Here is a 24,391-nt window from a genome sequence, read left to right as displayed (position 1 = left end):
GCGATTAAATGCAATGCATGGCATAGACTGAGTGGGTGAGGGGATGGGGGGCTGGTGGGCAAGCCTCAGGGAAAAAGACTTGAACATGGGGCATGGAACAGAGTGAGTTGGTGGTCAAGTCAGGGAAAGAGGTTCAAATCCAGTGTGTAGTATGGAATGAGTGTGTGAGGGGATGGAGGAGAATCAAACTGGGGAAAGCAGCTTGAGTACGGCATGGAATGAAAATGGGAGGTGGGGTGGGCAAGCTGGGCAAGGGGGTTTCAATGCGACACATGGCACGGAATGAGAGGGGAGGGAGGGAGGGAGGGCTCAAGCTGGGAAAGGGGGTTCGAATACGGCGCGCAGCACAGAATGAGAAGAGTGGGTCAAGGCATGGAAGGGGGTTTGAATACGATGCATAGCATGGGGAGAGTGGGCAAGAGGTGGGTCAGCCGTGGGCTAAAGCCACATGGAGCGAGGCCAATGTATTTGTGTGTGTTTTGCAGAAGGTGGGGGTGTGTGAATTGGAATGAGGGGAAGAGGTTGTGGATTGAAATGGTTGGGGAGTTCGGGATTGGAATGGGGAGGCTGGCTTTGAATGTGGGGAGCTGGATTGGAACGTGTGGGTGTGCGGGGGTCTGGATTGGAATGTGTTGGGGCAGGGTCTGGATTAGAATGCAAGGGGGTCGGGAGTGGAATGTGTGGGGGTGGGAGATGCGGATTGCGATGTTTTTGGGGGGGTGGGGGTATCTGTATTGGAATGTGTTGGGGTGGGGGGGTTGGATTGGAACGTGTGGGGGTGGGGGTATCTGGATTGGAACATGTTGGGGTGGAGGGGTCTGGATTGGAATGTGTGGGGTTGGGGGGGTCTGGATTGGAATGTATTGGGGTAAGGGGTCCAGATTGGAATATGTGGTGAGGGGATCTGGATTGGAACAGGTTGGGGTGGGGGGGTCCGGATTGGAATAGGTTGGGATGGGGGAGTCCGGATTGGAATGTGTTGCGCGTTGGGGGGGGGGGGGAGGGGAGGGACTGGAATGTTAGGGGGGTTGCTGGATTGGAACTTTGGGGTGTGGAGGCCACACCTACTCCCCACTTGCCCCACCTCCCTGCCCACTGACCCCGCCCCCTCGCTCACCGGCCCCGCCCATTCCTCCGTAGGCCCCACCCCCTCCCCCAGGCCCCGCCCCCTGACCCCGCGGCGTCACAGCAGCAATGGCGCCACCCAGTGACTTCCTGTCCAAGCGCTCTATTGTTCTTTATGAGCCTTTTCAAATCTTATTTTGGAGGTTAAAAAAAAACGCGCCCAGGGTGCCGGCTCTGCCCGGGCGGCGCTCCCTCCCGCTCTTCCCACTTGTGATCGCGGCCGGGGGCACCCAGATGTCGGCGGAGGAGCTCGACGGCGGCCGCCGGCGGCGTTTTGGCGGTGAGTGGTTTATTTATTCTCAATTCCTCTTTGCCTCGTACCCCCCCCCCTCTCCTGTCCACCTCCACCACACCGCCAAAAAAAAACAACCAGAAAAAAAATACCCCCCTCAAAAAAATCCACTCACACACATACAAATGAATAATGAAAATATAAATATTGCTGTAGTAGAGGAGGTGGCGCAGGCCGCGAGTCAGTGTTGGACTCGAGGTCTCCACAACAACAATAACAACACATTAAATCCCTCTCCTCCTCCCCCTTGTCTCTCTCATTATTTATTTATCTTTTTTTTATTTTCCAAAAAGGAACAAATGGAAAAGAAACACCCTGCCCTCCCCCTCTGTACTTTTCATTTTTGCCTCCCTCTCTTCAAACACACACTTTAAAAAAAAATTGGCTGAACTTTTATTTTTTTGAGGGGGAGGGGGAAGAGTTCTTCCTTCCTTTTCTTCTGTCCCCCCCTCCTCCTTCCCCCTCCTTCCTTCCTTCCTCTTTAACAAAATCTGTCTGTCTGACTGACTGCTCCAAACCTTTATCTTCATAACAAGTGTTTGGAACATCCCAGCACGTTGGGAAATCCTTTTCTCTCCCTCTCTCTCTCTCGGGATTTTCTTTCTTTCCCTCTCTCCACAAGTACCTCTGAAAGGTTTTTTCCTCCCCTTCTATATATAAATATCTAACTCCTCATCCTCGACTCCCCCTCTGTTTTTAACCAGTCCGAGGATGTGATTTATCTTTCTTTTCATTTCTCTCACTCTTTCTCCTCCTGGGATTTTCTTTCTTTCTCTCCACAAGTACCTCTCAAAGATTTTTTCCTCCCCTTCTATATATAAATATCTAACTCCTCCTCTCCTCCCCCTCTTTTTTAACCAGTCCGACGGTGTGATTTATCTTTCTTTTCATTTCTCTCTCCTCTCCTGGGATTTTCTTTCTTCCTCTCCACAAGTACCTCACAGATTTTTTTCCTCCCTTTCTACGTATAAATATCTTAACTCATCCTCGCCTCCCCCTCTTTTTTTTAACCAGTCCTAGGGAGTGATGTATCTATTCATTTCTCTCTCTCTCTTTCTCTTTCTCTCCTCCCCTGGGATTTTTCTTTCTCTCCACAAGTACCTCAAAGATTTTTTCCTCCCCCCTCTACACGTAAAATGTCCAATTCCTCATCCTCTCCTCCCCCTTCTTTCTCCTTTTTACCAGTCCCAAGGTGTGATTTATCTTTTTATTTCTCTCACTCTCTCGTGGATGCCACATGATTAAATTTTTAAAAACAGTTTGATGACATGTCGGTGATTATGATGCTGGGGGGAACGTCATTAATCCTCTTGCTATTATCAATAAGCAAGGCATACATTTCTGGTGACTAACTTTGTCCAGTAGAAAATCTTGATTTTTATGCTGCATCCTTCTGTGTCATGAATGTAAGCAGAAGCGTCTCTCTGTCTCTGTCGGGGTGTTCGTTGCTGGGCCGAATCCCAGTTGAGGTGGATTAGATTAAAAAAAAGTCTTGGTTCTATGGAGTGAGAGTCACTGTAACTCCTTCGCCGTGTGTGTTTCATGGTTAGTTTTTGTGTTGCTGCTGCCGTTGTCACACAGCGTGGGCTAGAAGGCGAGCTTGTGTTTTTTTTAATACACTTTTTAAAGTCCTGAGTGTGATTCTTATCTATGCACATCAGATCAGAAGGATTTTTTTTGAGAAACGTGTCTGTGTGTTGGTAGAAATATCATTAGTAGGCTCAACAGTGTTCAAAGGAGTACCTGATGTGTAAAGTCGTGGATTATATCCACACACACTATCTCCACTGCATTATCTCTGAGCGTTGGAGGGTGCGATTGTGTCATCCCTGTGTAACTTTTATCTGCTATGGTTGACAGTTGTGGATTTTTGTCTTCTGGAAGTGTGGACCTGTGAGATTTTCGACTTTTTGTTTTGGAGGGGGGGGCGTGTACTCTCTTCTGATGAAAGCAGGTGCTTACAATCTCGGGTTTGGAGATCAGTTTGCGATTTCAAGTCTGGAGGTCAGCCCTGGTGTAATTGGACCCCATATATTGTTATATTAAACGACATTTTTTATTTCAGCAGTTTTCCAGACTACTTCCGTGGTGTTTATAAACAACTGGTACATTCTGTCAAAGAAGTGCAAGTTTTCCAAGTAGTCCTGAAGTAATTTTGATACGTAGTTGATGCAAAGAGTAAAAGACCTGTGTGTGCACAGACTGCACATCATGGTGTCATGAAATATATTATATTGTGCATTTTCTGAATTGTCAATATCCAGAGGCAAATTCCCCTTTCATAATGTGTATATTTGTGTTCATTCCAAAAATGTGTAGGTTAGGTGCATTGGCTATGTTAAATTGTCCCTTAGTGTCACGGGATGTGTAGGTTAGAGGGTTATGGGGATAGGGCCTGGGTAGGATTGTCGGCTAGGATTGTCGGTGCAGACTTGGTGGGCCGAATGGCCTCTTTCTGCACTGTAGGGATTCTATGAAAAAGTCCAAGATGTTTTATCTGATTGCAAGATATCAGTTCAAATGTATTTCTTCATATTGCCTGTAATTCTGCATTCTTTTTGCTCAACACTAACTCTTAGGTCCTGCTATCTTCTGCTCTTTTTGCACATGTAAAGATAACCTTGCTCTGAAGTTGCTACTGGTACATCAGAAGTCTAGGAATTCTATAACTTCCTACGCAGCTGATTCTTTTTTTAAATTAACAAAACATTTTCCTCGTCTTGAATTTATTTTCTTTGGCTGCACCAGTTAGTAGCATATGAAAACGTTACATATGTCCCAGTAAACTCTTGTTAGGATTCTGTGTTTTATGCACATTTCAATACGTGCCTCAGCTCAGTGAGCAACTGATCCCTGGTTAGATCAGTGCTAAGTTGGCTGAATATAATGGTAGGAATACAGCAATTAGTCTCCATCCCAGGGTTAGGTAGGGAAAAACCACTCGATTCCTAGTCACTCCAGCAATTCCTTTTGGCCTGTGACTTAAAATCTGAATGCCTTAATCCTGAACTTTGATTTAAATTAAAATTTAAATCATGCTTTTTTTTCCTGAAAATTTTAAGTTGTACATAATCGGGTATTAACATTAAGGTGCCAGTCAAGTACAAAGAAAAGCAGATCATTTTGGCACATTACTCAACAGTAACAGTGACATTTAAAAGTGCTTGAACACAGATATGAGGTCTGGGCAGGATTGTGTTTAACTGTAATTGACTTGCCTTTTCTTAGCCTTGCCTGTCCTCTACTGGGGTGGCACAGTGGCAGAGTGGTTAACACTGCTGCCTCACAGCGCCAGGGACCTGAGTTCAATTCCTGGTTTAGATCACTGTCTGTGTAGAGTCTGCGCATTCTCCCCTTATCTGCATGAGTTTGCTCCAGGTGCTCCGGTCTCCTCCCACAGTCCAAAAGGCATGCTGGTCGGCCAAGCTAAATTCTCCCTCAGTGTACCCAGAGTATGGCGACTAGGGTATTTTCAACACTAACTTCATTGTAGTGTTAATGTAAGCCTACTTGTGACACTAATAAATAAACTTAAAAAAAACTACTCTACTATTCAAACAGCCTACAGACGCTCAATATCGACGTTCATGTGTAAATAATGAGGCACTTTGTGGTGAGGTTCTGGAACATCTTGGTGCCTGTCAAACTTTATGCCAGCAGGAAGCCAATCGCTCCAACAGAAGAGCCGTAAAAGGAAAAAACTTAACTGTCAGAGGTGAAAGAAACCTTTCAATGATCATTGGTAGTCCACTGCCAGGCTTGACTGTTGCCAGTTTCAGGCTGACAGGGCATGTGTGAAAGCTTGGTGGTAACACACTCACCTCCAAGTCAGAAGTTTGTGATTCTAGACCAGTCTGACCTGAGTGCACAGTATCAGCTGATATCTTGGTGCATGACTGCTATAATAAGAGGCTCTGTCCTTCAGATGAGATGCTAAACTAAAATCTCATCCGCTGCAGTGTTTCAGATGATTAAAGATCCCCTGCCACTCGTAAAGAAGAGAATTCTTCCAGTGATCTGGCCAATATTCTTTCCTCAGCTAGTGGCACTAAAAAAATTATTTACTGATCTTTCATATCCTTACCGTGAAAAGTGGTTGATGTGTTTTCCTACTGTGCACGTCAACATAATTAATTCATTGTATGCAAAATATTTTGAGACAATTAAGTACATATATTGGGTCCTGTTCACCAATTATTTCTGTACTTGTTACTTATGTTGAATTCTAGTTCCCTAAAATCTCGATTTTAAGATTCTCAACCTTAAATATTGGTGATGTTTTGCATTCTAGATTTGTAACTTTCTCTAGTTTTTGCAGCTAGTGTCCCCAGAACACCCAGCTCCCACAAAATCTCTGCTCCCCTCACTTTTGGCTTTTCGTATGTTCGTTCCTTCCTTCCCTCCCAACAATGACGGCCATGCCTACCTCAACCTGGTGCCACATTCCAGAATTCTCAACATAAATCTTTCCACCTTCATTTCATTTAAGATCCTCCTTAAAACCCATCTCTCAACAAATGTTTGGTTGCCACTCCTAATAAACAAAGAATTTGCCTTCTATGTAGCTCCTTCCATGACCGCAGGACATCCCAGGATAAGTACTTTCGAAGTATAACTACTGTACAAATATCCCCTTTAACATGCTGTCAATCCTTGTCTGACTACATCCCTGTAAAACACTTAGAGAATTTTTCTATGTTAAAGACACTTTAGAAATAGAAGCCTTTTGACTTTTTCCTTTCCTACAGATAAACCAACCTTATTTGACTGTTTCAGCTGAGATTGGGTGAAGACTACTGTCCTATGCTCACTGGCCTGACATATTACTGCAGTAAGATATTATGGCACAGGATTGCTGTGAAACATTCCAGCTGATTTTATTTTCTCTTTTGTTCTCCACCTCCCAGTGGGCCAGTGCTGGTCCATACTTAACTCTGTAGTTGCTGATACCTTACACAAGTGGTCAATCGTCGGGTGTGACCATATGCAGTCAGTACTACCAAAGAAAAGTGTTGTTGTTGAGTCCAATTCCCCAACTCCGCAGCCCACCACTTTAAACACGCATGCGCACACACAGTATTTCAGCAAGGCTCACTAGATAGGAATCAGACCTGATGAACCCCGTAATACTTTCTGTTTGGGTGTCTGGCCTTTTTGTAGCACCATACATCAAATAATTTTTTAAAAACAGGATCAAACCTAATGTCCTATACTCTGATTTTTGTGATATACATTCTGCAGATAGAGAGACATAATGTACTTTGTCTTTCAAGTGGCAGGTGCCTCTTTAAATTGCAGCAAAATGTTTGTTCCTAAATATTTCTCTAATGTACTAAACACACTGATAGGTTTTTCTGTAATTATAGGATATTATTTTTGTTTTGATGTCCATTCTTCAGCAAGTTCTTCTGTAACAATGGATGCACAGCGTGAGTGTTCTGGTGTTTTTACTCTTGGTTGGAATAATCACAGAACTACAGAATACTACGGTGCAGAAGAGGCCCTTTGGCCCATTGAATCGGTACTGACGCATGAAATGCCCTGACCTGCCCACCTAATCCCACTTGGCCCATAGCCTTGAATGTTATGGCGTGCCAAGTACTCATCCAGGCACTTTTTAAAAGATGTGATGCACCCCGCCTCCAGCAGTCTCCCAGGCGGCGCATTCCAGATCGTCACCACCCTCTGAGTAAAAAGGTTTTTCCTCAAATTCCCCCTAAACCTCCCACCCCTCACTTTTAACTTGTATCCCCTCAAAATTGACCCTTCAACTAAGGGGTCAACTGCACATTGGAATAAATTGCACATTGTGCCACTTAATTCAACCTGCAATGAATTGCTAAAATGTGGGATCTTATCAGGTAAATGTGCACGTGGAGCATAAGTACTGACTCAATGAATGTAGTGCAAAATGAGCCAGAGGAATTGCAATGATTAAGCAGACCCATATTACGAAACTGAAAACTCTTGTAGTTTGAACGTTCTTGTGTCTCTCTTTCCTCTTTTATCAAAGCTTTGACTCACGCTGTGATGCAATTCAATTCTCTGAGCAGTTTTTTGAAACCTCAGCTAAGTGTGCGTTCTTGAAAGTGAGTGTTTGCAGGCCAATCAAATCCAGGGGCATCTCAGCCAAATGTCTGATGCCTACCTGTGCGTTTCCCAGCTGGGGTCATTGGACAATGACTACAGTGCCTGTGGAAAATGCTTACTGTTGTTAACTTTGGCATCTTCAACCCCAATAATAGCTGGCCGAGTTGTAGAAGGAGTCCAGAACTAGGAGTCATAGTTTGCAGATAAGGGGAAAACCTTTTAGCACTGAAGTGAGGAGAAACTTCTTCATCCAGAAGGTGGTGAACCTGTGGACTTCACTATCACAGAAAGCAGTTGAGGCTAAAACATTGTGTGATTTCAAGAAGAAATTAGATATAGCTCTGAGGACTAAAGGGATATGTGGGAGGAAGGCAGGATCAGGATATTGAATTTGATTAGCTGTAGGCAGTATGGTGGCACAGTGGTTAGCACTGCTGCCTCTCAGGGCCAGGGTGCAGGTTTGATTCCTGGCTTGGGTCACTGTCTGTGTGGAATTTGCACATTTTCCCCGTGTCTGTGTGGGTTTCCTCTATGTTCTCAAGTTTCCTCCTGCATCCAAAAATGTGTGGGTTAGGCTGATTGACCATGTTAAATTCACCCTAGTGTCAAGGGGACTTGTAGGGTAAATGTGTCGGGTTACAGGAATAGGGCCTGGGTCGGATTGCTGTCGTTGCAGATTCGATGGACCAAATGGCCTCTTTCTGCACAGTAAGATTCAATGGCATACTTCTGCTTCTATTTTCTATGTTTCAACAGTCTCTCCTACCTCTGCTAAGATCACCTAATTCAGCATAGACCTGGAATATATAGGGCTATCATATTTTGTTCTCAATCACACTGGATAATACATTTACCTTTTGCAGCTCTTTGGATCAGGATTGGGGCAAAGTATAAAAGAAAATGATTTTGTTTTGCACTTTGTATCCAGCAGTAACTTGTTCATTTCTAGCTGATTTGGCAGTGGCTTTCACCTCTTAAGATGATATTTGCTTCATTTATATATGTTTGCATAGAATGATTACAGAAGAGAAGGAGGCCGTTCAGCTCTTGAGCCCATGCCGACTCTCTGCAAGAACAGTTTAAGCTGGTCCCAATACCAGCTGTATACGTGTTTTCCTTCAAGTGCTTATCAAACTCTTTTTTGAGAGTTATGATTGAATCTTCCTCCAGCGCTCTTATAGGCAGTGCATTCCAGATCCGAACCTCATGCTGTGCAACAAAGTTTTCCCTCATGTCACCTTTGGTCCTTTCGCTAATTGCTTTAAATGTGTTCTCACGTTCTCGACCCTTCCTCGAAGCAGTTCCTCTCAATACCTACTCTGCCTTGGTCCTTTATGAGCAATATGCTAATTCATTTTAAGGGAGCACTTAGTAAGGAGAGCAGTATGAAGTTGACAATAATTTACTTCAATATAATGTCTCATAGATCCAGACAAAGATCAGTGGGGTGCAGAATTGTGGACACATTGGTTTAAAGCAGAGTTGAGATGGCTGGTAAGGGTAGTACTGGAAAAATCAACCTGAAGGCGTGGGTGAGGATTTGAGGCCCGGTACTGTCGAGAGGTGGGAAGTGAACAGTCTTGGTGATGGACCAGGTAAGTGATTTGAAACTTCATTCTGTCAAATGCACACTTGAGTGGACATCTGAGATGGAGGTCAACACAATAGCTGAGGTGTGAATATTCTTAAGACAAAAACAGCAGCTGTGACCTTGCTGATGTTGGAGCTGATGAAAAGTTTTGGTTCATTGATTTGATTTATTATTGTCACATGTTTTGGTATGTAGGGAAAAGTATTGTTTCCTGCACATTATACAGACAAAGTGTACTATACATAGAGAAGGATAGGAGATAATGGAGAATGTAGTGTTACAGTTATAGCTAGAGAAAGAACAAGTTAGTATAAGGTAGATCCAGTCAAAAGTCTGATGGCAGCAGGGAAGAAGCTGTTTTTGATTCGTTTGCTCCGTGATCTCATTTTTATATCTTTTTCCCAATGGAAGAAGATGGGATAGAGTATGTCCGGGGTGCATGGGGTCCTTGGTTATGCTGGCTGCTTTACTGAGGCAGCAGGAAGTAGAGACAGTTTCTTTGGATGGGAGGCTAGTTTGATCAATGGACTGGGCTTCATTCATGACCCTTCATAGTTTCTTCCAGTCTTGGACAGAGCAGGAGCCATACCAAACTGTGGTCCAACCAGAAAAAATGCTTTCTACAGTGTATCTGTAGAAGTTGGTGAGAGTTGTAGTAAACATGGCAAATTTCCTTAGCCTCCTGAGAAAGTAGAGGTGTTGGTGGGCTTTCTTAACTATTGCATCCGCATGGGGAACCAGGACAGGTTGTTGGTAATCTGGACACCTAGACCATTTCTACTTCATCCCCATTAATGTAGAGAGAGCATGTCCTCCACTGTGCTTCCTGAAGTCGATGATTATCTTCTGTTTTGTTGACATCAAGAGACAAATTGTCATTGCACCAGATTCTCTGTCTCTTTCCTGTACAGTGTCTATTCGTTGAAATCTGACCCACTATGGTGGTGTCATCAGCAAACTTGAAAAGCGGGTTGGAAGGGAATTTGGCCATTCAGTCATAGGTGTATAAGGAGTGTAGTAATGGGCTGAGGACACAGCCTTATGGGGCACCGGTGTTGATGATCATGGAAGTGGTGTTGTTGCCTATCCTTACTGACTGCAGACTGTGGGTTTGGAAGTCTAGGATCCAGTTGCAGAGGGAAGAGCCGAGCCCCAGGCCACGAAGTTTGGAGATGAGTCTTGTAGGAATAATAATGTTAAAGGCTGAGCTATAGTTTATGAATAGGAGTCTGTCATGGGTGTCTTTCTTATCTAGTTGTTCCAGGGTTGAGTGTAGGGCCAGGGAGATGGCCTCTGCTGTGTTCTGTTGCAGCAGTAGGCGGACTGTCGTAGATCCAGGCAGTCTGGCAGGCGAGAGTTGATTTGTGCCATGACTAACCTCATAAATATTTGATGCCAATCAAGCAATTGAACAGCATGATACTGATGGAATTGAGGGCAAAACATAGACAGATGGGGTTGAATTTCTTTCATCCATGTGGATAAAGAAGCTGGGACCCTAAGTTAGAGATGCAGTTGTCAAGGGGCAACATTTTGGGAAGAAGTAGATAGGTGCCCAGGATGGATACAGTGGGGGTAACTGGATGGGCAGGAATGAGGTTAAGGAGGGTAATGCCTTAGAGTCCATCACTGATGAGTTGTAATGAAAGTGGGAAGAATGGTCAGTTATGTTGAAGGTAGTAGAAACGTGAAGGAAGAATAATGCTCTGTATTAGCTGTCTCAGGACTTAATTGATATCTTCATACTAAAAATGTGTTGTGGTGGGAGAGATGAACATGAAATTAACAGGTGATGTATTCTTTATAAGCAGCAGCAGGAAGCGCTGTCATTTATATAGTGCCATTCATGACCGCAGGATGTGTCAAAGTACTTTGCTGTCAGTGAATTGTTCCTGAAATGTAATCACAGATCTAGGCAAATGTGGCAGCCAGTGTGCTCACAGCAATGAGATAAATAACTAATCTTTTTTTTAAGTTGAGGATAGAAATGTTGGCAAGGGGAGTACCATGGGATCCTTTATGCATAATGAACATGCATTTCACCTGAAATATGGCACTTCTAACAATGCAACAGTCCCTCGATACTGCACTCAGTGTGACAATGAATTATCATGCTTCTGGAATGAAGCTTGAACCCCACAATCTTCTGCATTGAGCATAGTGTTGCTGTCAGACCAAGCTGATCGGAAAGGCAGCAAGTTTCCTGGTTTATTGGTTCCTTTAGGAAGCTCTGAAAGAGCTAAACAGTTAATATTTTGTTCAAATTTACCTTATAAATTTTTAAATCTTATGACACATCAGTACATTGAATTGGTAGAATTTTGGCATGACGCAGTGCCAGAAAATTATAGTGTGGGTGTTATAGTTGATCCCAGCTTCTCTGAGCTGTGTGCGCTTGTGTGTGTGTGTGTGTGCGTGTGTGATTCCTGTTGGAAAGTAGTGGTGTTTGGACAAAGGGTTGTTTTGGCTGTGATGTCATCCATAGTTGAATAGCTTGGTGGCATTCTGTGTTCAAACTTGTGTGTGAAGAATGATGAGTTTTGGATAAAACGTCAGCGGTCTATATGTACTTGTGGAACTGTACCCCAGGAGAATATATGGGAAAGGAAATAGAATGGGAATGTACAGTATACTTTCTGCAATAATTCAAGCAATCAGCAACAACTTAATTAGCTTACTTGTGGCATGAATAGGCTGGAGTTATTACACAGCGAGAACCACAGAGAGAGAAAGAAGTGTTTTTCACAAAAAATGGTGATTGTCACTGGATGCAAATGAGAGTTTGACATGACTGTTAATTGCAGATTTGAAGGGATGTCAGGGTGTAACCTCATCGTGAAGTATCTTTTTCTTTGTTTGTAAAAGAAAAGCAAATTGAAAGAAAAATCGCACGATGCTTGCCCTTCCAGTTGAGGCCTGCCTCTTTACCGCAGTACTGAGATAGAAGCTAAAATGCAACATTTCGTCTGATTAGCTTTTTTTTGGCCTCTGTCCTCCCCCGTCCCCCGCCCCTCTCCCCCACCTCCTGCCAGTCTCACCTCCCATCCCCCTGCTGTTTTCTGCTTTCAGTGAAATAGCAGGACGGGGTGCTGGGAATTGGAGGTAGGTCTGGAAAATAAACTTGTGGATGGGGTTGTGTTTTTCAGGCAATACTTGAAGATTGAGCCATGGTCCAGGAGTGCTCATTTTTAAAACACAGAAGTATTTTTTTTAGTTGTTTGCTTTCAGGTGCACAAAAAAAGTGACACCCGAGCAGAGAAAAGCGCACATTCCAAAAGTACGATGCGTTGTCTCAGAAATTGAATTACGTTGAAAATAATGGAGATGCGTACAGGCTGAAGGATCCCATCTGAAACTATGGTATTCATTCGTTCTCTTTTGCACTCCTCTCCCCGCCGCCCCCCCCGTCCTCCTCATGCTTCCTATTATTCCCCGTGCTGTCTGTTGTTATTTCGGATATTCAGCTTTCATGTCCGTTCTTTTACCTCTGCTGTTGAATTGCTAAAGTTAGTCATTTTCTTCTTCTGGGACGAGATTTTTTTTAAAAAAACTGGCTTACACACAAGTGCATTTCTTTTTACATATATTCTTGTTTATACTGGAATCAGCAGCTGCTCCGTTTTTTCCAAATTTCTTAAGGTATCACCCAGAATAAACTGATACACCCTGCTTACCCTGTAGCACAAAGGAGGGTAGTAATGCTAGCTTAAAAATGGCAGCAGCATTTAAATCCCTGCATGGTAGAGGGAAAATCAGGAAAACAGTGATTTGTATCAGTAAGCCATTTATGCAGCTGCTTCCCTGCTCAGGGTAAAGAAACAAGCTTCAAAGAGATCAGTTTTTATGCTAGTTTTACATTGGCATAGGCTAATCCGAGGGTTTGCATTAGAGGCTTGAAAACTTATACCAGGTTAAAATCTCCAGTGTAAATGTTGGTTACTCTGCAATAGTAGAGATCAGCTCAGTTGTAACATCAGAAGGTAAGGTTGGGGGGGCGGGGGGGGGGCGGTATCCCTAAGGAAATCAATCCTGAGGTGAATTCCTCTCTCCTTGCTTCTGGGTTTGAAATTTTGATGCGAGCACCCTTTTTTTTGAAATTGCTAATTTCTTTTGAGTGCGATTAGCTAGATTTCTCTGTCTTCAATCTATACAGTTCTGAGTTATTTGTGTCAATATTTTTGTACAAAGAATGGCAAATAAGTAGAGGTAAAAGCTGAGAAATACCCTGTCAACCCTTATGCCTTTTGTTTTTCCTTAAGCAAAGCCACAGGGAGTGATTCCTACCATTGTGTAATTGTTCTAAGTTTGGATGTCTGACCCTGTTTAGTTTTGTGTTTAGGACAGTCTGATGGCAGGCAGTGGAAGTAGTAAACTAAATTTTTCTAAGAAAAATCTTCCAGCCTTTGCCAATTTGTGGAGCTGCAGGACTACTGTGTCTTTGCGACTAGGAGTGACACGCCGTGTACTCTGGCACTCTCTGCGTTTGCTGCATATTGATGCGTAGACATTGTGGAACAAAACATTCCATTTTCAGCTGCAGCCTGTCAGAGATCAGTGATGCTAATATATGTCTGAGCAAACTTGAATCACCCAGACATTGTCACTTTAGCTTGAGAGTAATTTTGGTTGGGGTATCTACCATTTAACTTGATGCGCATCAGTGTTTTCCAGTGCCCCTTTTTCATCTTAAAGGATTGATGTGACTTGATCATCGATGGAATGCAAAATATTCTTAAGCGCAAATGAAGTGAATGCATTATCCTGCCTGGGTTGCCATTTTGAATCTGGGCAGGCTGAGGAAACAGTGGCAGCGAGTGGTATACTGAGTGACGTGATGAGTATCATTTCTGGCTAAGAGGCAGCCGAAATTTGCAGGATTAGGAGTATGCTAAACCTGCTATTTGCCATAGTTACAGATGATGATGCCTCCTGAGGGAGTATTATATAGTAGTTACTTGCACATTTTAAAAAAAAGTTCTCCAAATTGACTAGCATACAAAATCCAATGCACTAATTATTATTTTTGAATTGTTTGGGTAGCTGACAGGCGACACATTAGGAAAATCTTGTAGTCGGAACCATATGTGCTATTGAAGTAAGATGGCACGTCAGCTTATTCTCACCTTTCATGAATAGGCTATTAACACATTCTGGGGCTTTTGTTGTGTGACTATCCATCGTTAAATGGCTGATTAATGGGGCAGTCCACAGGACAAAAGGGTGCAAGGTCACCTTAGATCACTGGGGGGTGTGCTGCAGCTGGGGGAAAAGAGAAAAAAACAATCACACTTGTTTATAACCAGAACAGCTTTTTCTTATCAGGAGATTTAGTTCTCGAGGAATGAGTAAAAGAAAATCCTGAACTCCCTGGTGTGTAAAACTTCTTTGCAGGATTGCTGAGATGTGGAACACACTAGTCCAAGTTAAAATTGTATGGCTTAATCAGCATGTGATTTGGTTTACATTTTTTCACTGACGGTACAATTTTAGGAAATGATTTAAATGAGACCTAGTTTGTTTTTTTTGGTACATGAAACACAGTGTGCTCATTATCTTTTTTCTCTGACTGAGTAAGTGGTAACCTGCTGAATTACAAGTCTGTTAAGCCAACGGTTGGAATGATATTCGAAGCACTCAACAGCTCTTTGGTTTTTCTATACAATGACACAAGACTGGCCAGTAAAAGGAAAGGGTTCAAGATGTGTGACATTGCACAAAATCGAGAGCATCGGCAAGTTTTCCGAAAGTCGAGGTGGGCACCGGCTGTGTTTATTAAGCAGCTTCTCTCACTGCTCTTGTTGAAACCATCTTGCTATACAGATGAAGCAAGAACCCCAAAATGAGTGTAGTCAGCCACTTGCAAAAGCAGCTCTATGCTGTAAATGAAGTGGGATTATTCTTATTGTTTGGGGTGCATCATGAGGAAATGCCCTTAATTTGTAACCATGGACGGAGTTCATTGCTGTTGTATACTTAACAATGGACTTTAATGTGTTATCAGATAATGTTTAGTAGGTGTTTGTGTGTTTTTCCCAAACAAAATTGATTGGTGTATTTGCCCTGGCAACAGGAATCAACAATAATGCTATGGAGCAAAATCAAGACTTTAGGGCAGCCAAATAGTTGGTGAACAAAGTATCTATTCAGAAATGTATTTTCTTAGGAAAAATGGTGGATATTTGGAAATGATTACACGGCTGTTATCTACCTGAAGCACTCTGTTGATATCTGAAATCTCAAGAGCAAAGATCGAGTGGTTTATAACAGTCACGTGGGCCTTTAAAATTAGATTTTAACCTTGAAATCACTTCCAGATACCTAATTGAGATCAAAGGATGCGAAAAATCTGCAAAAGCTTAAAATCTGAAATAAGAATTGAATATGCCCAAAAACCACGGCAAACCAGTTAGCAAAGGATTTATCCTTTCCGATACTGCTGATCAAGAATTTTCTGTTTATATTTCAGATATCTGTTCTGAATTTGTTCCTTCTTGATGGTTAGATGTTAGTCTCTGTGGTACAGAAACTGTTAGTGTGCTCTTCATTGTTGTTAAATGAGTGCAGCCATTAGGATTTGTGACCCCACTGTTGTGGATTATCAAGAAATAATTTGCAGTTCAGTGCTAGGAAATAATGCAACAGTTAAACTGTCAACTTGCACACAAATATATATACACTTTTACAAAATGGACACACTTTTCTTTAGCAGGAACATGTAATGGTTTTTACACTACTGTTGTCAACCAAGGTGGCAATAATGCTACCAAAATTGGCCTCAATCCACACCCTCCCCTCCCCCAACATCACTATTCTGGGAACCCGGCTTGGAAATGTATGGATGAGATTTAGCTGTGATCTGCCTCCCTCATCCCTATAATTTGGACCATTGAATATCTGTTTGTATCACTGCTGCAAGATACAGGAGGTAACCAGTCTCGCTAGTGTCACACTCCATTTGTCAACATTGAGGGAAGGGGAGAAAATTGTCAAGATTATTCATGTATTCTATTTCAAGTAATGCTTGAAAGTTTTGGGATCGATCTTCCTTGTCCATTTCCCCTGTCTCATGTCCTTTGCCTTCCTCTTCATGGTTTACTTACGTTTCAAAAATTATACCTGCCATAAGTTAGGAAAATGACATACAGTACTTATTGTGAAGCTACGTTGAAAACTGACACTGACTCAGGGCATGTTTATATATTTTCAAGCGTTGGAAAACTGTTTACATACTTCTGACGTTTGACAGTGATACAATATAAATTGTAGCGCAGAGTTCAGATAAAGTTTATAGACCAAGGAATTTGACAAGTTTTGGCATTCAGCATGTTAAGATTAAAACAGAATGAATGTGAGCGTCTTTTTCTCTTTACCTTTTATCTTAAAGACAGCGAATTGCACTGGGACACAGTTCGTAGATGCTGACAGCTCTGCAAATTCTCGTTCAATTCCCCAAGTGTTGGGAGCTGGTTTTTTTCCTGCAACTGGTTTGCACGTGGGCATACTCCAGAGGTGATAGCCCTGGGTAATATTTCACCCATTTCTCTGAGGGTTGTAACTCCAAAAATTACTGCGTTAAATTTCCCTGTGTTTGCATCGTTTGAAATCAGTGCAGACCTTGGATTTGCTAAACCACGGGGGAATTTATTGCACGACTGATTTTTGCAAAGTTTCTACACACCACTTATCTCTATAATCCAGCTGTCTGGACTAATATGTCCAGTTATTTACATCTTCCCATTTACTCTTTGATTTTTGTCTTGCAGCACTGCTGTTTATGTGTGTGTATTTTATTTCATAACATTAATCAGAAATGATCTGGCAATTTGTTTGTGCGGACCAGTTGGGCTGAATGGTCTGTTTCTGTGCAGCAATTTCTTTGCACTTTTTCGATCCTGTATCCCTCTCTTTCCTCCTGGTTCAGATGCATCAAATTGGTTTTATCCCTCCTGAGAGCTTGTTGAATGGTTCACTGGGTGCTCAGCGCTCTTTAATACTTCAACCAGCATGGCCATCGCTGTGCAACGATGGGACCTTGAAACTTGAATGTTGCTAAACAGAGTGCATCTTGTCAAAGCTGTCCATTGGGCGGCACATTGGTTAGCACTGCTGTCTCTCAGTGCCAGGGCCCTGGGTTCAATTCCTGGCTTGGGTCACTGTCTGTATGAAGTCTACGCATTCTGCCTGCATCTGCGTGGGTTTCCTGCAGATGTTCTGGTTTTCTCCCACAGTCCGAAAGACGTGCTGTTTAGGTGCATTGACCGTGTTAAACTCTCTCTGTGTACCCGATCAGGCACTGGACTGTGGTGACGAGGGGATTTTCACAGTAACTTCATTGCTGTGTTAAGATAAGCCTACTTGTGACACTAATAAACTTTAAAATCTTTAAAATCATATCATTTTTCAATTGTGCGCACTGACTGACTCTGATGCCCCGCTCATGACATATGCAATCACATACACACTTCCAGCAGGTATTGCTGAATACACATCTACAGGGTTCCTACTGCTAATCATTAATCATTTAGCTGCTATGGCATAATGCTATTTCACAGAAGAAAAGCTGTGATGTTGGTCTTTGGTGCTAATATTTTGAACTGATTTATCGCCCAGTTCTTTCATTACTGGCACTTCTTTCTAATCTATCATAATATTTCCTGGCACTTTACCGACTGCAAAGCGCTTTGAGGGCAGCTTGAGTTTGTGAAAGTTGCTATACAAATGTAATTCTTGCCTTTATGTCGTAAAATCGCGATTATTAAAGTAAAAGTTTCTAATGGCTGGCCCTGCAGAAAGGAGCCTATATGGTGTATGGAATGTATTGGTTGGTGTCATGTTTCTGAGAGAAAACACATTGTGAATATGTTTGTATTCCCCTGCCACAGTGTGAGAGACGGTCTTGTTGCTGTATTTTTAGTTGCATGAACTTTTGGAAATTCTTGTCCTTCTGTTGACCCTAATTTTCTCTGAATATACAGTTGATTACTGTGTTAGGAGCAAGCTGTAGAGTGTCTCTCTGGGTTTGTAATTCTGCCTGTACATTGGTGCATGGACAACATTCGCTTTGTTATACATTGGTGTTAACTGTAATGATATGAAATCAGCCTTTTTTTTGGTTCCGTGGCCTCTATTGTTGATATATTGTCTTAACACATACATTTACAGTATAAATACTTTTGCAGATGAACTCTACCTGAGCAGTATATGTAATAAAAACATATCTTTAAATCTTTTTAAACATTCAGCTATGCTCACATCTCTTGGGTTACAGCACTTCAACACTAGGTCAGTTTACCCTGATAAAATGCTGCCTCTTAATTCTGATTAGTGTGGAGGTTTAGTAGATAATCCATCTTCCATGCAAGCTCTGCTGTTGATCAGTATTCACATCTTCCCTCTAGCTGCGTTGCATGTCTAATGTCATAAGTGGCTTTACACAGGAACTGCATCTTTATTAGATTGGTGTGCTGCACCTGTAAATGTTTGCTTTGAAAAAAAATTTTGGTCTGAAGCTTGCTGGTATTAATATAATTTATGTATTGAAAATTTGGTATATCTTAGGCATATCTTTTTTTAAGGATTTGGCAAAGTGTCATGTTTCTGGCTTTCCTGTATATTTCATTGTCTTTTCTTTCCCCAAGGGAACGCTATTTTAACTGCATATAGCCCATCTCTGGGCAAAAACGCAATGACCTCGATGCTGTCCAACTCTAGGTTTTGTCAAGCACATTAAGATGTATTTAGATAGCAAGTTCCAGGGAGGGAGACATGAATAATGTGTTTAGTCGGAAGTTACAGGCTGCCTGAGAACATTAAATGCTGTTCGTAGTTTCAGTTCAGTAAGAATCACCTTTGTGACCTTAACTGAATGCTGTTCTCTTTCCCTGGGCTGCTCTGTCTTTTTATTCTCCTTGTGGTGTTGGATTACCTGCTTCACCTATGGTGCTGACTTTCTTTCTCCATTTACAGTTAAAATTGCTTGGTAATTCTCTGCTGTTTGTTTACCCTTGTGTGAATCTTGTCTTGCAAATCCTTTCTGAAATGGCATTCAAGCTCACGGATTTCTTTGCAAGGTTCGAGAATATTAGATTGTTACTCACAGTTCTCCCTACTGTGTTCCAAGTCAGGCAGGTGAGAATTCTGACCATTGTCTAAATAAGGATTTCTGGTATATGTACTTTTAAGTTGAAGATGTGTTTTCCCGTGTTGTTTAAAGGTTCCACTCAGAATTTCCAGGCAGTCACCACAGGTGTTCCCTCCAAAGTGCCCAAATTATTATTTTTTTAAAAAACTGTCACCGTCCTTTCCCTTAGCTCCTGAGAGTGCTAACTTGTGCTGGAGTCCAGAGTCAGCGCTATTGAATTGCCCAAATAGCCCATCCTCATCTGTAAACCTTGTTTGGTGAGTTTCAAGAGGCTGTTAAACTATAGCGGGCATCACATGGCTGTATCTTTAAATGGCTGATGTTTCCCCCTCCCTGACTCTAGAGGCCATGTGCTAATTGTTGTTGCTGTCTCAGTTCAGGTCACTTAACTCTGCACAGGGTATCAGATCATTATTTAAAAAAAAGCAATGGAATGCCCCCATTGGGAGACTGGAAAGTTTCTGGTCTTCAGATTTCCCTGTGGTGGTTGTGTGATCAATGGGCAGGAACTGTGTTTCTGAGAGACTTGGTCTGCTAGATCTCTTCCTCTCCCTTCTCCACTCGAGTGTTTAGAGAAAAGCTGAGTGCTGTCATAATCTGGCTGAGGCATGGCAAAATGTCCCCAGTGAGGGCACTGTCTTAAAAGCTAGGGATTTAATTCTGTCAGGCAAGCATGCCAGTCAAATGGGTCAGTGCCAGATTCCACAGATTGCTGCCATTTGCGGAACACTATCAGATTGCACAGTTTTGCTTGGTGATGCATATACTGTAGCAAGACTTGTTAATATGTGATCACTGGCTATATTCTAGAGAAATGTTTGTGTGTGGAACTTGGTGTTTTGCAGCATAAGCAGAAGTCTTTGGCAATACATGGTGGTGCTCTTTGTGAATGGGTGACGTCAGTGCGTATTTTCCATTGAGAGGCAGTAATGCTGTATTTTACAAAATAGAACGAGAGAGACCAGCCTTCTCACCAAACTCTGAGTAATGTCAAAATGTATGCTTGCTGCACATTTCTGTTTGTCATCAAGTAATTTTTGCTAGAATTTTCCTCGTGTAACCCTTATTTTGGGCTAAAAAAGACGCAGGCTTTTCGTAATCCATGTTCGAGTATCTTTCTTCTTGACATGCTTTACTGTCTCTTTAGAGTCACCAGTTTTTAAAAAGAAGTTTCAAAGACATGCCATTTTTAGACAAATTCTGCTCTTAAGTTCTCCATTTTGGGAAATGTGATGGGGAAATGCAATTATAGATATACCACCAGATTTTAAATAAGTGAATGTTTGGAGTATTTTAAGAGAACGAGCTAGTATTTCCCTTTCCTTTTCTGAATCTTTATCTCTGAGCCAAAGCTGGGACTTTAATAGGCTATCAAAACTATAGCTTAATTTCCCCACTGAAAGAAGTGATTTCCTGTATGTAGAGGTGTTCTTTTTTTTATCCTCCTCTCTGGCTGTAGTGTTCAGCACCCCATTGTCCCTATCATGCTTTCTAACAGGCTAAATAAACTATAGCTTCCTGTCTGCTGGCTTGTTTACACCATTGGGAAGGACCAGAGGCCAGAACCGAAGTGTTAAATCGAGAATTTCAAACAACTGTACAAGCATAAGCTTGGCATTTGATTTGTTTATTACCCCAGTGGGTATTGAGCTGAGGAATTTGCCCCACTGCATCGTTCTTGGGATTATTCCTTGAAGAAGTTTTGTAATAAATAAAGTGCAAGTAAGGTGCAAGCTGGGTCTAATTAGATCTGTACTGGGGCTAGTTTTGGACAGTTCAGAGTGGTATATCTATATCTCATATCAGCCTGAACATGTCAGCATAATTTGTGACCATTTTAGCAAGCAGCAGATTGAGAGGAGGAAGTAAGAATGGGATTAGTTCACTAATTATATCTTGCCAATTTTCCTAGCTTTGTGAATCTCTGCTTATTAATAACAGTGGGCTTCACTTTATTAAAATACAATATTAAGCCCAGTGTGTCAACCTGCACTGAGAATTATATCTGCTTTTAATAGAAGAGTTTAATTTTCCATTAATGTAGCTCATCGTATTGTTAAATATCTGTTTGTTTCTTTTCCAATTTTGCTTGCTTACATTTTCTCTCCTGCAGTGTGCAACTCATGACAGGGAATTGCCTTTCCACATTCACTCAAATAAAGTTTAAATTTATTTATTAGAGGTGTAAGTAGACTTACATTAACACTGCAATTAAGTTACTATGAAAATCCCCTAGTTGCGATACTCCAGTGCCTGATCAGGTACGTTGAGGGAGAATTTAGCATGACCAGTGCACCTAACCAGCATGTCTTTTGGACTGAGGAAGGAAACCGGAGCACCTGGAGGAAATCCATGCAGGCACGGGGATAACCTGCAGACTCAGCACAGACAATGGCCTAAGCCAGGAATTGAACCTGGGTCCCTGGTGCTGTGAAGCAGCAGTGCTAACCACTGTCACCATGCTACCATTCTTGTCAATCTTCAAATTGCCATTCTTCAAAGGTGTGTCTAAGCACCGAATGCTCACTCTGGTTCCCAATGGCCTGTTTGAATGAATATCTAGCTCAGCTTCCATAGAAAGAACTTGATATCTTTTTAAATGTTCTGAGTTTTTTCATTAAAAGCAATTTGTTTGATTTCATTAATTATTGTTACATGTGTTGGTGAAAAGTATTATTTCTTGCGTGTTATATAGCAAAGCATACCATTCATAGATTATGTAGGGGAGAAGGAAGGGAGAGGGTGCAGGCACTGACTCTCCAGAGGGTTTTGAGGGAAATTGGGATAGGTTAGTATTAGAAAATTCTGGTTGTTCCTGTGTATAAATTACAGGAAATTAACCTGCTGACACGGAAAGCAATTAGGAAAACAAGTGCTAAATTAATCTTTATTACGAAAGATTTGAGGTTTAAGAATGAAGAAGTCTTACAACAATTGTGAGAGACCTTGGTGAGACCATAACCTAGAGTTCTGTTCTCCTGACCAAAGGAAGGGTATATAGCTTTACAGGAGTGCAGTAACAAAGGTTCATTAGATTGATTCTGGGGGTGGTGGATTGTGACTATGAAGAGACATTTAGTAGACTGGATCTGTGTTCACTGGAATTGAGAATGAGAGGTGATGGAATCCGAAGGAGTTCTATATTATAGAAACTAGGATAATTTTCCCCTGACTGGGGAGCCTAGGACTTGGTCTCAGACTAAGCAACCAGCATTTAATTAGATTTATTATTGTCACATAGATTAGTAAACAGTGAAAAGTATTGTTTCTTACATGCTGTACAGACAAAGCATACTGTACATTGGGAAATAAATGAGAGAGTGCAGAATGTAGTGTTGCGGTCATAACTAGATATAGAGAAAGATCAAATTAATGCGAGGTAGGTCCATTTGAAAGTCTGATGGCAGCAGGGAAGAAGCTGTTTTTGAGTCGGTTGATGCATGCCCACAGACTTTTGTATCTTTTTACCAACGGAAGAAAGTGGAAGAGAATATGTTCAGGGTGCATGGGGTCCTTAATTATGCTGGCTGCTTTTCTGAGGTAGAAGGAAGTGTAGACATTGTCAGTGGATGGGAGGCTGATTTGAGTAATGGACTGGGCTTCATTCATGATTCATTGTAATTTTTTGAGGTCTTGGACAGAGCAGGAGCCATACCCAAACTCTGATATGTTGCATCTGTAAAAGTTGGTGAGAATCATAACAGGCATGCCTTAGTCTTCTGAGAAAATAGAGGCGTTGGTGAGCTTTTGTAACTATAGTGACAGCATGGGGGACCAGGACAGGTGGTTGGTGATCTGGACTCCTAAAAACTTGAAGCTTTCAACCACTTCTACTTTGTTTCTATTGATGTAGACAGGGAAATGTCCTCCACTATGCTTCCTGAAGTCTGAGTATCTCCTTTGTTTTGTTGATATTGAGGGAGAGATTATTGTCATTGCACCAGTTCACCAGATTTTCTTTCTTTTTCCATCTCGTAGTTGTTTGAGATCCGACCACTATGGTGGTGTCATCAGCAATCTTGAAAATCGGGTTGGAGGGGAATTTGGCCACACAGTCATGGGTGTATAAGGAGTATAGTAAGAGGCTGAGGACACACCATGTGGGGCACCAGTGTTGAGGATGATCGTGGCGGAAATGTTGTTGCCTATCCTTACTGATTGTGGTCTGTGGCTTAAGAAGTTCAGGATCCAGTCGCAAAGGGAGGAACAGAGCCCCATGCCACGGAGTTTGGAGATAAGTTTCGTAGGAATAATGGCTTTGAAGGCTGACTGTAGTCGATACGTAGGTGTTCCAGGATTGAGTCCAGGGCCAGGGACCTGTTGTCTGCGGTGGACTTCTTGTGGTAGTATGCGAACTCTAGTGGATCTAAGCAATTTGGCAGGCTGGAAATGATTCGTGCCATGACTAACCTTTCGAAGCACTTCATAATGATGGATGTCAGAGCCACCAGACGACAGTCATTAAAGCATGCTGTATGGCTTTTCTTTGGCATCGGGATGATGGTTGTCTTCTTGAAGCAGATCAGATAGGGACCCCAGATTGTTGTAAAGTGAGGTTGAAGATATCTGCGAATACCCCTGCCAGCTGATCCGCACAGGATCTGAGTGCTCGCATGGGTACCCCATCCAGGCCAGTCGCTTTCCATGGGTTGACCTTCAAGAATGCTGCTCTGACATCTGCAATGATGACCTCGGATACAGATGGAGGGCTTGCTCTCGCTGACCTCTTGCTCAAAATGAGCATATAATGCATTGAGCACATAAGAGAAGGGTGCGTTGGTGCTGACGATTTTACATGCCTTCATCTTGTAGCCTGTTTAAGATTGAGATTGAAGATAAACTTCTTCACACTTGGGGTTATGATCTTTGGAAGTTCCTATCCCAGAGAGATGTGGACACATTCACAACAGAAAATGATAGCTTTTTTGATACCAAGGGAATAGAGATAGTGTGGAAAAATAGAATTGAGGATGGATGAACCACAATCATATTGAATGACAGCAGGCTCAAAAGGCTGAACTATCTACTTTTTGATAGATGATGCTCTTCACTCCTTGGTTGCCTTTAGTATTTCATTAAGTTGTCATTATGTATGAGTCTTAGCATGTGTACCAGCAAAGTATTTGGTTAGTCTGATTGGAACTCCCATCAC

General features: G+C 42.2%; 1 protein-coding gene across 3 annotated transcripts in view; it reads left to right on the top strand.

Moving 5' to 3' along the window:
* Positions 1-1,188: 1,188 nt before the first annotated feature.
* The window catches only part of LOC145356915 (ubiquitin carboxyl-terminal hydrolase 49-like), a 75,323-nt gene continuing 52,120 nt past the window's right edge, over positions 1,189-24,391 (top strand). For 2 of the 3 annotated variants that reach the window (XM_080209916.1, XM_080209914.1), the window contains exon 1: positions 1,189-1,405. The gene's annotated coding sequence lies outside the window, so the exon portion shown is untranslated. Of the gene's footprint in view, positions 1,406-2,736; positions 2,824-24,391 lie in introns of those variants that run through there. The other variant, XM_080209915.1, reaches the window with a different exon arrangement.

The sequence above is a fragment of the Carcharhinus amblyrhynchos genome, chromosome 22 (genome assembly GCF_965287045.1).
Source record: "Carcharhinus amblyrhynchos chromosome 22, sCarAmb.v2.hapA, whole genome shotgun sequence".
In the NCBI taxonomy this organism is placed as follows: Eukaryota; Metazoa; Chordata; class Chondrichthyes; order Carcharhiniformes; family Carcharhinidae; genus Carcharhinus; species Carcharhinus amblyrhynchos.
This window is presented reverse-complemented; position numbering and strand designations above follow the sequence as displayed.